Raw genomic sequence first — 16643 nt, 5'->3', positions numbered from 1 at the left:
TAACTTAGTATTCCCACTCCAGTCAGTGCAACAGTAGGGGAAGTGTTGAATAGCTGAGAGGTAAAAATTACTATTTCCTCGTCAGTTAGTGTAACAGGAGGGAAAGAGTTGGATAGCGGAGGGGTAAAAATGACTATTCTCACTCCAAAAAGTGGAACAGTAGGGAAGGTTTTGGATAGCAGAGGGGAAGAAATTACTATTCCCAATCCAGTGAGTGTAACAGTAGGGAAAGTGTTGGATTGCAGAGGGATCAAAATTCATATAGGGTGATAAATTCCGTTCCGCTCGTGGAATTTGGGTATTTCGTGTTCCGCGGAGAACGCAGAATAGCCCAAAAATTCCACGATCCGCGGCTTCGCGAAATTCTTTGCTTGTTCGCGCTTCCAAAATGCGTGTTCGCGAGATGTTTCTCCCAGAGCACGCAAACAGCGTTCGCGAACAGGAGAAAAGCATCGCGAATGTGCGGAACAAGCAATTCCAAGTGTTCGCTGAACTTTTGCGTGCTCGCGGAGATTTTTTACAGTTTCGCGGAGCTTTGCGTAGCGCGACTACGCCAATCCCGCCCACCCCTGATCAAAATTACTACTGCCACTATAGTCAATTCAAAATTAAAAACAAAGAAAATATCAACAACAACCAAAAATATTTGAAGAACAAAACAAATAAAAATACATATATATATATAAATATGTAAACAAATAAAATATAAATATGGCATTATGAATTTAAAAAAATTATATATATGATATCACTATTACCTACAAATATTATAATAAATAAAATATAAAAACACTTTCAAACAAAAATATATATTTAGTTACAAATTATTTGTAAACAAAAACATTACTACATACATTCATGTTATTTACATTTACCCTATAGCACTGCACAATTCACAACCCACATCTAAATAAAAATAAAATGTACTTCCATAATTAACATAGTTATTTTCAATTAAATAAATACTAATTAAAACGCAAATTAAAACACATACAAATTAATCAATTTCCCATTCTTTACCCCTATAAACTCCACAACCCACACCTGAAATTAATTACACAATTCCATATTGAATTTCCAGTTAATAAAATATTATTAACAACTAATTCGTAATTAATTTAAAAATATTTCTTGCTACCCTTTACCCCTATAAACCCCACGGCCTGCACCTAAAAATAATTACACAAATTCCATATTTAATTTTCAATTACATAATTAATATTAACTAACAACTAATTATTAATTCATAATAAATTACATCCTACCCTTTACCCTTATAAATACCACAACTCACACCGAAAACTAATTAAAAATTTTCATATTTAATTTTCAAAAATTAATTAATTAATAATTAACAATGAATTATTAATTAATAAAAAAAAATTACTTTCCCCCTTTACCCTTATAAACCCCACAACTCACACCTAAAATAAAATACACAATTTCAATATTTAGGTGCCGATTCCGATCCGTTAAAAAAAATTACCGTACGACTCGTATCCGTATTTTTTTACGTACGAGTCGTACAAGTACCGTACAGACTGGCAAGTACTATTCGTACGTGAAAAATAGCGTCGGGAAAAGTCTACGAGAGTGCGTCGGAAAGTTATTACATACGAATATACAACCGCATGTAAAACGTCCGCTACCCCGGGCACACCTGGGCGAGGGGTACGAGTCGCACGGCCCCCCCAGCTCCCCACCCCTCCCGCGTACATCCGCACCGTACCCCCAGCCCCCCATGTACGCACCGTACCCCAGCACCCATACGTGTACGCACCGTACCCCACCTCCGTACCACAGCCCCGTACCTGTACGCACCGTACCCCCACCCCCCCATATGTACAGTGCGTACCCCCCGCATGTACGGTGCGTACCCCCCGCATGTACGGTGCGTATCCCCCGCATGTACGGTGCGTATCCCCCACCCCTGTATGTACGGTGCGTACCCCCAGCGCTGGGGGTACGCACCGTACATGTTGGGGGTGGGGGTACGCACCGTACATGCGGGGGTGGGGGTACGCACCATACATGCGGGGGTGGGGGTACGCACCGTACATGCGGGGGTACGCACCATACATGCAGGGGGTACGCGCTGTACATATGGGGGTGTGGGTGGGGGTACGGTGCGTACAGGTACGGGGCTGTGGTACGGAGGTGGGGTACGGCGCGTACATGTATGGGTGCTGGGGTATGGTGCGTACATGGGGGGGCTGGTGGTACGGTGCAGACATGTAGGGATGGGGGTACAGTGCGTACCGGGCCCCCTTTTCGTCGTGCATCGCGGCGTACTTCCGCTTTTCCGGCACTTTTTGGGTCCCGTAAAAATATTGCCGTGCGAAGTGCTGTGGGTACGAATTGTACTTGCTGATCCGTAAAACGCTGCCTGACTCCGTGCGAATGTCGCGTACGCGGTGTCCCGGATCTGAATTGTGGGTATATTTTAGCCGGTCGGTGTTTTTTACGATTCGTACGGAAATGGTGTTTCAACAGCAAACTACTAATTAATTACAAATAAATTACTTCCCTCAATTAACAGTATAAAATAACCAATTAAATAAATTATAAATAAAAAAAATCATTAATTTGTTATAATTTAATTACTTTCCACCCTATTCCCCTATATACCCACTATGCAACTAAAAAATGCAAAAACTGTGTTTAAAATAAGATTGATAACTACTAAAAATGATAGATATATTAAAAAATATAAACAATACTTTTTCAAAAAAATACATCACATACATTTAAAATATCTACTTAAATACATAACACTAATTAAACAATCAATATTTTAAACAACTATATTTTTGCAAACGATATTATTGACTTCTTCATTCTTAAAAACAATATTTCTTAACTTAAATTCGATATTCTTGACCACAATATTCTGGCTGTCAATATTTCTCACTGACTATATATAGGAGTCATTTCCAACTCACTATTTTGCCTACACACCACTTAGAGGTTGTGGGATGCCACGCTCCCTTTCTCCTAAATGGTTCCTGGCGCACTACTAGTTGGAAGATGAAGTCCCCTTGGATCTTGAGGGTCCATGGGGGCCAATTACCCCTCCTGTTACCTCCACTAAGTCCCACACAGCGGGATTGTTGAGAGATCTTTGTGGCCACACCCTCATTCTCCACTACTCTGCAAATGCGCCTTCTGGCATACTACTGGTTGTGGGAAGAAGTCTACTTTAGTCCTGAGGCCCTCAGGAGTAAAGTGGGATTAATTCCCCAACCAGCAGCACACCAGGAGACCCGTTTTAGAGCAGTGGAGAAAGGGGGAAGGCCTCCAGTGAGTTTTCTAAATATTTTTTTTCTGCTTTTTAAGGAGGTCCACCTCCCCTGGAAAGTTTAGGGCCCCAGAGGCCCCATACCCCATGGCCTGGCCTTTTCTTTATTATTAAAGGGAGAGGGGCTGAGTTGCCCCCTCACAGGCTGATTTTGGACCTGAGGACCGCCATCTCCCAGGGCCTTTGCCATTGTATTGGATGCCCTGGTCCCACCCATGTCACCCAGTCATTTTCGTTGGGGACCGCGGGGTAGCCTGAATTCCTCCGTGGTCCCTGCAGGCTCCCCATATCCTGTGGGGCCCAGCATTGCTTTTGGAAAGAGGGAGCTGCTACCATGCAGCTCCCTCTGTCCAAAAGCAATGCTGCTCAGCTTCGTGCAAGCAAGCACATTTCACATGCTCTAGCTGTCACAATGCGTTGTTTGCTATGGCTTGCTGGTAGCGGCGGTGCTCCTGCCAAGTCATAGAAAACGTCAATGTCCCTAGGTGGGCAACATGAGTAATTGCTGGAGTTTGACATAGGGTTGGCAGTCCCCAGGGCCATCCAGGGCCAGTGCACCCCCTCCTACATATTTGCACATGCTCCCAGGATCTGGCAATTAGAAACAAAGCGCTGGAGACTGCACTTCATTTTAAAAAACCCCAAGAGGCCTAGTGGGGCGGGGTATTTCTACCCTGCCCCCTTTTCTTTTTTTTAAATCTTTTTTCTGTGACTCGGTTTCAACCAAGACACAACATTGCTGCCAACACTTCCTGGTTTGAAGTGTTGGCAGCCAATCAGATGTCAGCACGAGATAGAGAGGGGTTGTGGGTCAACCGTATCCCTTTATATACAACTGGAAAATTCTTCGAATTTCTCTCAAATACTGAACTGGTTTACACCAATTCACAAAAAGGCACATCCCTGAACCAACATCTACCTTCCTGCCAAATTTGTTGTAATTTCATTCAGCAGTTCAGGCTGTAGCCATGTCTAACGGTCCAATGGGAATTAACATGGGGAAAATGAGCTTTTAAGTACCCAGTGGTTCTCGACCCCTGCTTGACAGATCACCTCGAAACTTTCAAGATAGCAGATGAGGTGAGCTTCATATTAGTTTTGAAAGAAAACTGAAGATTCATCAAGCGGCGCCAAAGTTATTGGCAAAAAAAGTTCTTTTCCTTTGGAAACTACGTCCTAACTGTAACTACGTATTGGCAACCACCAGTAGGTAATATATCACATCACAACTAGGTAGTGGTAGGAAATGCCTTTTATGGTGCCGATTATGATCCGGTAAAAACCGGGTACGAACCGTCGGTCGGAGCGTATTCTCCGTCCGACTCGTACCCGGTCGTAAAACATTACAAACATGGAATTACGATTCGCACGGAAACACCATTTCCGTACGAATCGTAAAAAACACCGACCGACGAAAATATGCATACGAATGTGATCCGGGAATGCTGCGACGTGACGTCGGGACGCTTCCAGGCAGCGTTTCACGACCCAGGAACAGCAGTCCGGACGGCAATATTTTTACGGCACCCAAAAAGTGTCGGAAATGCGAAGTACGGCGCGAAACGACCAGAGTAGGTGGCCCGGTAAGCGCCGTACCCCCCCCAGCCCCCGCATGTACGCGCCGTACCCCCCCCAGCCCCCACATGTACGCGCTGTACCCCCCCAGCCCCCGCATGTACGCGCCGTACCCCCCCAGCCCCCGCATGTATGCGGCGTACCCCCCCAGCCCCCGCATGTACGCGCCGTACCCCCCCCAGCCCCCGCATGTACGCGCCGTACCCCCCCAGCCCCCACATGTATGCGCCGTACCCCCGTGTATGTACACCCGAGTACGTGTCAAACCCCCCCGTGTATGTACACCCGAGTACGTGTCGAACCCCCCAGTGTACGTACACCCGAGTACGTGTCGAACCCCCCGTGTATGTACACCAAGTACGTGTCGAACCCCCCCGTGTATGTACACCCGAGTACGTGTCGAACCCCCCGTGTATGTACACCCGTGTACGTTCGAGTCGTACCCCCACCCGTGTATGTACGGTGCGTACCCCCAGCGCGTCGCGCTGGGGGTACGCACCGTACATACACGGGTGGGGGTACGACTCGAACGTACACGGGTGTACATACACGGGGGGGTTCGACATGTACTCGGGTATACATACACGGGGGGGTACGACTCGAACGTACACGGGTGTACATACACGGGGGGTTCGACACGTACTCGGGTGTACGTACACGGGGGGGTTCAACACGTACTCGGGTGTACATACACGGGGGGGTTCGACACGTACTCGGGTGTACATACACGGGGGGTTCGACACGTACTCGGGTGTACATACACGGGGGGTTCGACACGTACTCAGGTATACGTACATGGGGGGGTTCGACACATACTCGGGTGTACATACACGGGGGGTTCGACACGTACTCGGGTGTACGTACACGGGGGGTTCGACACGTACTCGGGCGTACGTACACGGGGGGGTTCGCCACGTACTCGGGTGTACGTACACGGGGGGTTCGACACGTACTCGGGTGTACATACACGGGGGTACGGCGCGTACATGCGGGGCTGGGGGGGTACGGCGCGTACATGTGGGGGCTGGGGGGGGTACGGCGCGTACATGCGGGGGCTGGGGGGGGTGCGGCGCGTACCGGGCACCTGTTTGGACGTCTCCATGGTTGCTATTGGAGTTCGGTGCGGACGGTCTTTTAACCATACGGTTGTACTATCGGACGCCCGGGATGGATCGTGATTCCCCGGTCGGACTTCGCTTTTCACGTTTGTACGGTAACTCGTCCGAGGACGTGTCAGACACTTTTTCCGACCCGAGGACGTGTGGGGAATTATTCCCAATGTGACTCGTATGGGCTTTTTACCGTGCGAATCGTGATTGCCAGTTTGTACGGCACTTGTACGATTCGTACGGTAAAAAGACCGGATACGAGTCGTACGGGAATTTTTTTTACCGGATCGTAATTGGCACCCAAGTGTTGCTAATAGCTTTGGTGCTGTTCGATGAATCCCCACAAAATGTTCTAAACAAATGCTACTTTTGGACTAGTTTGCACATGGAAAGTTTTGGGGTGATATGTCAAGCAAGGGTGATAAAAAGGAGGGGCCCGAAATGAGGTTTCCTCATTCATTTCTCCATAGGAAGTTTAGACAAAGCTGCAGCTCAAACTGAGGAACGGATATTTACCAAATGCAGCGGAAATTTAGACCTTGGTCTAGAAAGAGTGCTTTTGGTGTAAATCCGTTCATTAGTTTTAGAAAAAATGAAGGGTCAAAGAAATTGTAGATATCACACGCGGAGGATCCGCTGAGCCGACAGATCTCCAACCACCTCAAACAGGAAGTGGCAGCAGCCATCTTAGGAGGTGGAACTCCTTCCCAAGTCCTGAAAAAGAAATAAAAAACAGGGGCAGGGTAGGGGTATCCTGACCTCCTAGGCATAGTGAATGGGGTCCCCGAGGAACCCCACCTGGAGTTTTTATTTTTTTAAATTGTTCAAAATTTGTGGAGAATCCGCAAATCCACAGTAAAATCTCAAAAAAGTATGGTCTCTGCCAGTTTCTTTTAAAAGACTCGCACGGTGGATAAGGACCAGGGAGGAGGGATGGGATATGTTTTACAGGGAGGGGGCATGCAGCCTCACTCCCCATGCCTCCAGGAGGCCCAGGGGCCCCTATTCTCAGGGCCTCAAAACTTAGTTAATGGGAAGAAACCACGTGGCCTCCAATCTCTAAGCCACAGAATTACCCCATTCCCCAGGGCAGTTTTTCAATTAAAGGGGGGTCATGCAAGCCACTCCTTTAGCCATGCTAGAGTCCCAGGCTGTTCTATTCATTGGGGCTGGCTCAGTGACCTGGGGTCCCCAAAACCCAGGACACCGTCTATTTCCCTGCTGGATGGGAGCACAAAGATGCTCCTCTCCAGTGGGAGAGCAAATAATTTCCTTGTCTACACTCACAGGCAGGAAAACGCTATGATTGCTTCTACCCTGTTCAAGCTCAAACTGGTCCTGTGGAAGTGGAACAATATGGGCTCTTGCTGCATCCACAATAGGTGCAAACAGGTGAGACTGCATGACTGTGGGGGGCCTGGGCCTCCCTCTGCAGCCACTAATATGGCTAAATCTGTGCCATGATCTGGGTGGGCATTGAGGCATGCCAATATATATTTTAAAAAATGCTTTAAGGTGGCTCCTGTGTGGCCCCCTGTACAAAAGAATAAAACATTAGTGTCCTGGGTGGGATCTGTATGGCCATAAAAAAAATCAAAAACACAGAAAGTGAATAATAAACGAGCGGCCGCAGCCGCTCTTTTATTATTCACTGGTCCTTCATGGAGCGCCCCATAATGCCGTGGGAGGGCTATTTACATATATTTAGTTTTTGCTGATGTCCCTAGAAGGGACAGCGACATTACCAATTTCGTTTTTCAATATTGTGTGGGGGTTGGAGGGATTTCTGCAGCCCCCCAGCAACACTAGAAATAAAAAACACAAGTCCCCTGGGTCAATGAAACCATGACCCAAGGGGAACTTGTCATATGTTTTTACAATGTTTCCCAGGCTACAGCTTCAGTCTTAAAATATCTCTCTTTATTTTCATATTTTTCATACCCTAAATGTAATAATAAAAACTGTGTAAAAAGAAAGAGTCACAGATTTGTAGTTCAAAGAAACTTTTTTCAATATTTTTAAGTCATTATTGAAATATACATTTGATTTCAAATATTTTCTAATTTCTGGAGGTAATGATAGATCTGCTTTGGCTATAGGGTGGTGCTGGGTGTGGAGGAGAGAGGGTGAAGGAAGGGTCACCAAATTTAAAAAAGGGAACACTAGGAAACTGGAATAAATGTTAGGACTGCTGTAAGTAATTGGGGTATTAGTTGAGGGAAGTAGGTACCCACCTCAGGTAATAACCACAATCCTTGTCAGGGCACACCTCCATAGTTACGAAACTAACCCAAGAGTAAAGCCCTGACACTTATGGCTCATAACAGACAAATATAACAAGCAATCTGTAAAGTAGTTTTGCAGTACTAAACCAGTAATAAAGTTGAAATGCAAAACAATAACAATCTCAATGAAGGGAACTGTTGGTATGGATTTTTAAAGTTTGAAGTGTAGATAATGCCAAGGAGCACAATGTGCCAATAATCGTTGATGGTCAAGCTAATGCAAGACCTAGGCACAATTTGATGCTGATCACATGGAGTGCAGGTCAGATAGTCGTTCGTCTTGGTCAAAGATTTTACCTTCTAACCCCAGTCCTTCTTGTCCCAGTCCACCACAGAAGTATACATCTAAAGCCTCCGAGAATCTAAAGAGGGTGCATTGAGAGACTAACTAGGTGAGTGGCAGAGGCCAGCATGAAAGTTCAGTCTAGGGCCAGATGCCACTGGTCAGCTAGGCAGTTGCAGGAAAATACCTCTTATAGCTTGATGTTTAACTGTAGGTTTAACAGAAGGTCAGCCTTATGATACTTTAAGTCCACTTATTTGTCCTGGATACAAGAAAGAGAGCAGGTGTAGTCCTACAGGTCTCTTCACTGGTTCCAGACTGCAGATTCAGTCCTCTACTGATCTTCCTCGGGTCCAGGAATGTTCCGAAGTGTGTACCTGGCGATGAGCCCTTGGAATGCCCTACCGGTGGGGTAAAGGTTAACTGTGAGGCTCTGACCTACTGGCCCACACACTGGGCTACTGCATACACCCCATACACCTTTCTCTCCATCTGGTAGTCCATACTCTCCATCTAGAGCTAGTACCCTTGAAGTCTGAGGGGCTTGGTACCCGTCGTAACTGCCCTTCTCAACTGTTCTCTCACTGGTAGAAGGTAATTTCCAAGAATGCAGCTAATGGGCATCTGAGGACTGACAATGGCATCCGCCTTGCCACTTCACCTCATTCCAGCAATACAAGGGCCATAGGGTGGAAAAAGTCCTGCGCATGGGCCTAGATTACCCTTCATACCTGTTCTGGCAGATAATGCTCTGGGGAGACCATATTTTTCACCACCATGACCTGGCTGGCACAGGTATCTTTTGGAGCAGTGACAGGGACCCCATTCATGTGATCTGGTGAAGTGACAACTCTCATCCTCAAGGATTGCCATCTAACATTCTGGATCCATCTCCGCACTAATGGATACTAGGGCATTCTATATTTTCTCCTGCAGGGGACAACATCTCTGCTGTATCTTGATCCTCCCACTTCTTCTGCTGAGGGGAGCCTGAACCACCCTTCTAAGGGTCACTCTCAGGCACATTTTGGACACTCTGGTGCTGATCCAGAGATCTTCTCCCTTCCCAAGTCCTCTAGGCAAAGAAGCATAACAAATTCAAAGTGCAGAAATGGCAATTTTCCATCATCCATCTATTATGGCTAATGTCAAATCAAATTATGCATGGATGGGCTGGTTATCTTGGCTGCCCTTCTTTAGAAGGGATGTCACACATCTCAGAAAGGCTCTGAGGAGAATGTGGAATGCATCTAAGTGAGGAGAAGGGCTTCACAAGTGGAAGAGTGCTGAGATAAGCACTTGAGAAAGGTCATTTTGCTCTCCTCAAACACAGTCTCAGCGTTAACCACGGAAATGGGTCCCATGATTTCAAAGGCTGCTAAATGGCACCCCTGCCAAAAACTTGTTGGAGAGATTCAACAAAGTCTCCGAAGTGATAAACACTTGTGCGCTCACTGCCATTATGCTAACGTTAGGCAGTTAGGCACATTGCAGGAGAACTGGAACAATATTTAAGCACAAGCATAAACTGACAGGAGCAAATGGAAAGAGACCATAAAAGCCACTATTAAACTTAGGACCTCAAACTACCTTAAAGGTTAAACACAAAGTATAACCATATGAATTATGGAAAATGAATTTCCTGACTGCAAGCAGCAAGAAAAGAATTATGCTTAATACTAAATGATTTTTGGTTTGCAGATTCTTTGTTTCACCTTGATTTTTTCTCTCAAACCTTATGAGAAATATAGTTTGTTATCTTGGCTGTCATAGAATTAAAGCAAGAAAAGTAAGCATAATATAAGCCTCCAATCATGCTAGAAAATCTGTGACAATTAATAGCTAGAAGCATGTACTGCCACTTGTGCTAGTCCAAGATATTGATCTGTAAGTCCCAACTGTATCACTTTGCCTCCTACTACACCTCACTATAGAATAAGCTGTAAAGGACACATGCAGCACACAAAAGACAATGTGACATTGAATGAAATAAGGATATTGGTTGAGGAGCGTGATAGCCCAACTCAGACGGCAGAGTCTTGGTGAAAACATGTTCGTTTGCGGTCATGAAGAGTCCAAAACATCTGGATCTCACCTTTCTTTACAGAGAAGTGCACTCTGATGCCGGCCAAGGGCCCAGGACTCTGGGAAGGCACCTCTTGAGGATCATGGACTCACTGGTGCTGAGGCAATCGGGGCTCAAGCCGGGGAAGTTGTGGGCCAGTCTTGTCAAGATGCAGCAGGTAAGTTGCAAGGAGGCCTTTGGAGCTTGCTGTGTCCCTCTAGCTCATAACAGGAGCTCAGCTAACAGACTTGAAGTCACTCAACTTACCCAGGATAAAAGGAGAAGGTCTGATCTTTCTTCTCAGAGAACAGCTTAAGCCGCAAGCAGCTAGGCTATACTCTAGGAAACAATCCATGCCTCAAAAGCAGGGCAGTTCTTTGGTAGTAACCGGGTAGTCCACTGGGCAACAAGGCAGACCTCAAGCAGCACAGCAGTCCTCTGGGGAACAAGGCAGACATTCTTCTGTAGTGTCCATTGGTTAAGAAGTGTACTGAAGAGCGATCCTGAGGGTCCAATATTTATACCATGTGCCAGCCTTTGAAGTGTTAGATTCTCTATGGTACTCCCATATCTGTTTCTTCAAAGTTCTTCCCTTTCCCTGCCAATGCTCCATGAAGTCGAGGGGTGACAAGAAAACTAGTGTCAGGTTCCATTGTGTGAGCTAAAGGCAAGCCCCTTTGAATGTAAGTGGTGAATGTAATGGAACAGCTCTGCCTCATCTTGCCACCACTTACTCCCCCTTTGTCTCTTTGTCTGGCAGGAATGCACAAAGGCTGACAGTTAAGCTGTTCAAAGTCATGTGACCCAAGACACAGGTAGCAAGCACCAAATGATTAAGACAAAATAATTCCAATTTTCTAAAAGTGAACCTTTCTGATTTGTGACTTAAAATCCGACTTTACTATTCATTTGAGTCCAAAGATGATATTCTAAGCTCCTTTGATCAAATGTTAGCACTTATTAAATGTAATTAGGTAACTCAATGTTATCCAATGGGATTGATAGGCCTTACAGTTGTAAAAAATTATTTAAGAATTTTTCATTGCCAGTGCATGTAAAACTTTAATTGCAATGCAGTCTTACCTATGAGCTTTTAATGGTCTATCTTAGGGGTGAAATATGTGTTTAAAAGGAAGGACTAGGCCTGACAAAAGGTTTATTTTGGCAGGTTGAATTGGCAGTTTTAAAATTGCACTACATGTTGCAAAGGTAGGTCTTTGACATGTTTTAAAGTGCTACTTAAGTGGGTAGCACAATGAGTGAAGCATGCCTACTGGTGGCATTTACAGGCTCTGTGTACAGGTAGTACCATATGCTAGGCACTTACACATAAATAAATGTGCCAATTAGGTGTAAGCCAATTTTACCATGTTTTTGAGAGAGAGCACATGCACCTTAGCACTGGCTGGAAGTGGTAAAGTTCACAGACCACAAATGCTAACAGACATAGGTTCAGCAAGAGAAGGCAAAAAACATCTGGAGGAGATCCTGCAAAGATGGGCCATGCACAACAGACATTTTTAGTGAGTTTTGAGCTAGTATCTTAGAACACAGCAAGTACCTTGAATGCGTTGCGCACACAAATGAAAACTGTTGCAGGCAAGGTGCTGCGTCTGTTCCTTACACCCAGGGAAGGTGATGTATTAGTTCCTTACTTCAGGGGAGGTGATCCTTCGGTGCCTTAGTGCCATGCAGGGGGGTGATGCTTTGGTTCCTCACTGAAGGGGAGGTGATGCCTCAGTTTCTTACTGTGTGGGGAGGTGATGCGTTGGTTTCCTACTGCGTCCCCAGTGTTCTTTCGTTGGTTCTCGATGCGGCGGTGACAATGACACTGCGTTGTTCTCTTCAGCCGTGGTCTCACGATGCATTGGTTCTTGCAGCTACACAGCAGGGCCTGTGTCGGAATCGGTGTTGTGATCTCGAACTTCGCAGATCAGTGCACTCAATGCCGCATATGGGAATTTCTCAAGCCGTGGGCAGACTCTGCATCAATTTCTTCAGCGATGCTTCGGAAACAGGTGCAAACGCACCGCGCTTCTCAAAGTTGTATTACTTTTCCAGCTCCCAGAGGCAAACAGCTTTTCAGAGGTCCAAAGCAGCAGCAGGCACCTCCTAGCAGGTCAGAACTCTCAGCAAGGAAGTGCAGGGTAGCTGGTGGTGAAGTGTTTTTGTCCCTGAGACTTCAGAACAGGAGGCAAGCTCTATTTCAAGCCCTTAGAGATCTTCCTCAAGCCACAACAAGGGACACAACACACAGCAACGTCCTTGTCCTTTCCTTGGCAGAAACAGCCACTGCAGGCCAAATCCCAGACAGAAAACATGAAAGGGGGAGTACTCCTCCTCAGTTTCTCCAGCTCTTTCCTTTGGCAAAGGTTCTTCTTGTTTCCCAGAAGCGATCTAAAAGTCTGGGGTCTGGGCTCCTCTTTTTATAGTACAAAATCCTTTGTTCTCTGTGGCAGAGAAGCTCTTTGCCCAGCCAAATCCAGTCTTGTCCTCTCTGGTGCTGCTTCCTGGCAGGAGGTGGAGTCAGCATTGTCCTTGGCAGACCAGGCCCATTCTGTTGTGAAATAAACCTTCTCCCCCTACTCTAAATGCATCCCAGGTCTATTCAGCCTAGCCCTGACTCACCCTGGAAAGGCAGGACACACCTCAACCCCCCAAGTGCTGTCTGAACAGAATGCACATCCCAAGCCCCTGTCACTACAAAGCCAGACAGTCAATACACAACCTAGCAGAGGCACACTGGATGGTAAGGCAAGAAAATACCTACTTTCTAAAAGTGTCATTTTTAAACCCAGAATGTAAAAATCACCGTCACTAAAAGATGCAACTCAACATTGTGAGTTCAGGCATAACCAACTTTATTTTTCTATCTTGTTCCCACAGGCAGTAATGCTCATAAGATGTTATGAGCAAACTCCCTATTCTATCCTATATAACAGATAGCCTTACAATAGGGAAAAACTAAATTGGCAGTATTTCCCTATCTGGACATGCCACACACATCAGGGGATGTCCTACGTTTCACATACACTACACCCAACCCACAGGCATACCTTGGGCCCATCTAAGGGGTGACTCACATGTAAGAAAAGGGAAAGGTATGGCCTGGCAAGTGAGTGCAATTGCCAGGTCGACATGGCAGTACTAGACTGCAAATAGGCACTGCAATGGCTGGCCTGCAACCCTGTTGCAAGGCTGCATGAGTGGGTTTTGCATGAGTTCGGTTTGCAAGCCTTGAGCACACATGGTGCACTGTACTAGGGACTTAATAGTAACCCAAATAAACCACGCATGGAAACACCAATCCATAACAACAATTTATTAAGGGAGCACTTGCACTTTGGCACTGAGGAGCAGTGCCCAAAGCATCTAGACCAGCAAAAAGAAATCCATCACACAGTAAAAATACAGGAGGCAAAAAATGCAGGGGAAACCCACGCCAAGGCTACCAGGTCTAACACCATGGTTATGTCAGCAGGAGCTAAAAAAAAGAAAAAAAACGGTTGGCCCTAGGAACTCAGTCAGAGAAGCTGCTGAAGGTTTCAATATTGTGAAGCACACCAAGCGGAGCAGGGCTCGTACCGGATGTGAAGCGGGTGGCGTGGTTAAATAGGTGAGCAGCTTTTGCTGTCAGTAAATGACAGGTGCCAAATTTCCAAATAAATATTGTGGTACATTGATAGATAACATGGCATTTTTTACAGATTGGCATTTAGCAACTCTTTTCTATTTTGAAACTATAGGGTAACCTCCTAAACTGCTGCCCTCAGACATACCTAATAAAACAAACAAGGAAAGGAACAATGTTTTGTTATGGACATATTTAACAGATAGAAGCAGGGGCAATGTGTTTCAGAAAAGCCAATCACTTATCACCACCAACAAAGCATAGAAAAAAACAGCAGTAAATGTGACCATCATATTGACAATGCAGGATTAAATAAGTAAAGGTAAATAGATAATCAAGGCATCACTTTTTACATCACTGTACAACAAATGTAGTGTAAACAAGTATATGTTTGACATCCCTGCTTGTTGTGTAGAAGCAAGGCTCTGCAGCATACTGCAATGGATGTCAATAGGTCAACCTTCCTCTATGGATTGAGACTTTCAAAGGGGCACAAGCATTTTACTTTGTGTAAGTGTGTCTGCGGCAGCATGAAGGGAGGCAGCAGATGGTTTGTTTGGCTTGCCCTCTGCCCCTTAGTATGAGAAGTGATCCGCCCTGAGAGTCATGATCTAATCCACAATTACAGAACCAATAAATGGGATGGAGGCAAGGGTGATGCTACTGTTTGAAGTGGAAGCATGCTTAGCTGATGAGTGTAGGAAGCTGGGTACTTATTGCAGTACCCCCCACATTGTGCCTGGTTTTTGCTTGAACGATGACTGAGGTGTAATGGGTCCCTGCTAACCTGTTTCCCAGTATCAGTATTTCTCTAAAACTGTACTATTGATTCCCAATTGGCACTACTTCAGTCCCACTGTTTAAGTCCCTAGTGAATGGTACCCCAGGCACCTAGGGGATTGGGACTAAAGAGGGTCCCCTAGAGCTCCAGCAAAAATTGTGCCACCCTGGGGACCACTCACCAAGACCATGCAAACTGCCTTTGCAGGCTGTGTGTCTTAGTGAAGACAAAACTAAAGAGTCAACACTGCATGAGGTATAGGTAAGTCACCCCTTCTGCAGGTCCTCCAGCCCCAAGGCAGGGTTCACTATATCACATGTTTGGCCATAGCTGCCTGAGCTGATATGACCCTGCAAATCTAAGTCCATTCTTGGATATTTTAAGTGCACAGGGAAGCCATAGAGAGTACATGGGCTGGACACCCGTCATTACGGTTTTCCCTGCAACATAATAGCTTCATTGTACCTAGAGATGTTTGGTACCAAACATCTCATCTTAATAAACCCACACTGATGCTAGTGTTGAATGTATAATTAAATGCACACAGAGGGCACCTTAGATGTGTTCCCTGAAAACCTACCAACTCCTGGTGTGGTCTCTGACTAGTCCCTGCCAGCCAGCCTGCCACCAGCAAACATGATTCTGGCCTCATGGGGTGAGAGCCTTTGCTCTCAGAGGCCAGGAACTATGCCTGCTCTGGGTGGGGGTCCGTCACACCTCCCCCAGGCTGGAATGGCATTCCAAGGCAGGAAGCTTTAAAGGCGATGCTGCCTTTGAAATAAAACCGAGGCCTCTTCAGTTAGTGGAGAATGACAACCTCCCTGTCCTGCTCCACTTTTGGCAGAAGGACATGCGGGAAAACTGGTTAGATAGAGTTGTGCCCACATTCAGGAATCACCAACCCTAAGGTGGGGCAGGTGATGTGTACCCCACTTTTCCCATTCCTCTATCTTGTGTTAGAGAGAATTAGCCAATCAGGGCCAAGGATATGCCCACTTCCCAACAGAAGTGCTCATATGATGGTGTAGTCCCCCTAAAGGTAAGTAGCCCATTGGCTACTCCCTGTCACCCCCTTTGACACCCTTAAATGTAGCATTTAGGCGGCACCCCTGAACCTGAACTTCAGATCCTGACAACGTAAGAGGAAGGACACCAACCCTGCCAGCCTGCCTGTTGTCTATGTCTCCTTCACTGCAGCTGACTCATCCTGCTCTGTACTCCAAAAACCTGAGAGCCATGCCTGCCTTTGACAAAGAACAAGGAACTCCCTTGGATTGATGGAACCAGTCCCCTGAATGTCGTAGGCCAAGTCTAAAGCACAAAAAAGTGCTCTCTCTGATTCTGTTGAGGTGGTGACCCACAGCGAAGTGGCAAGAGCACCCCAAAAGTGGCAGCTGGCTCTCATCGACATTCTAGGCACCTACCTCATCTTTAGTGACCTCCAGCCTGTGAGGTTCCTTGCAACTTCATTTGCTGCAGCAAAGGTTTGGTGGTAGCCAGTCCGATCACTGACCCTTTCAGTCTTCACACCAACAAGAGGGCACTCCGCAGCACCTGGGACCGATGTTGGTAACAACCCTGCTCCTGTGATTTTGCATATCCTATGACGGATCGAC

This window comes from Triturus cristatus, chromosome 7, assembly GCF_964204655.1.
Source record: "Triturus cristatus chromosome 7, aTriCri1.1, whole genome shotgun sequence".
Taxonomy (NCBI): Eukaryota; Metazoa; Chordata; class Amphibia; order Caudata; family Salamandridae; genus Triturus; species Triturus cristatus.
The sequence above is the reverse complement of the archived record's forward strand: the minus strand, read 5'-3'. Positions refer to the sequence as shown.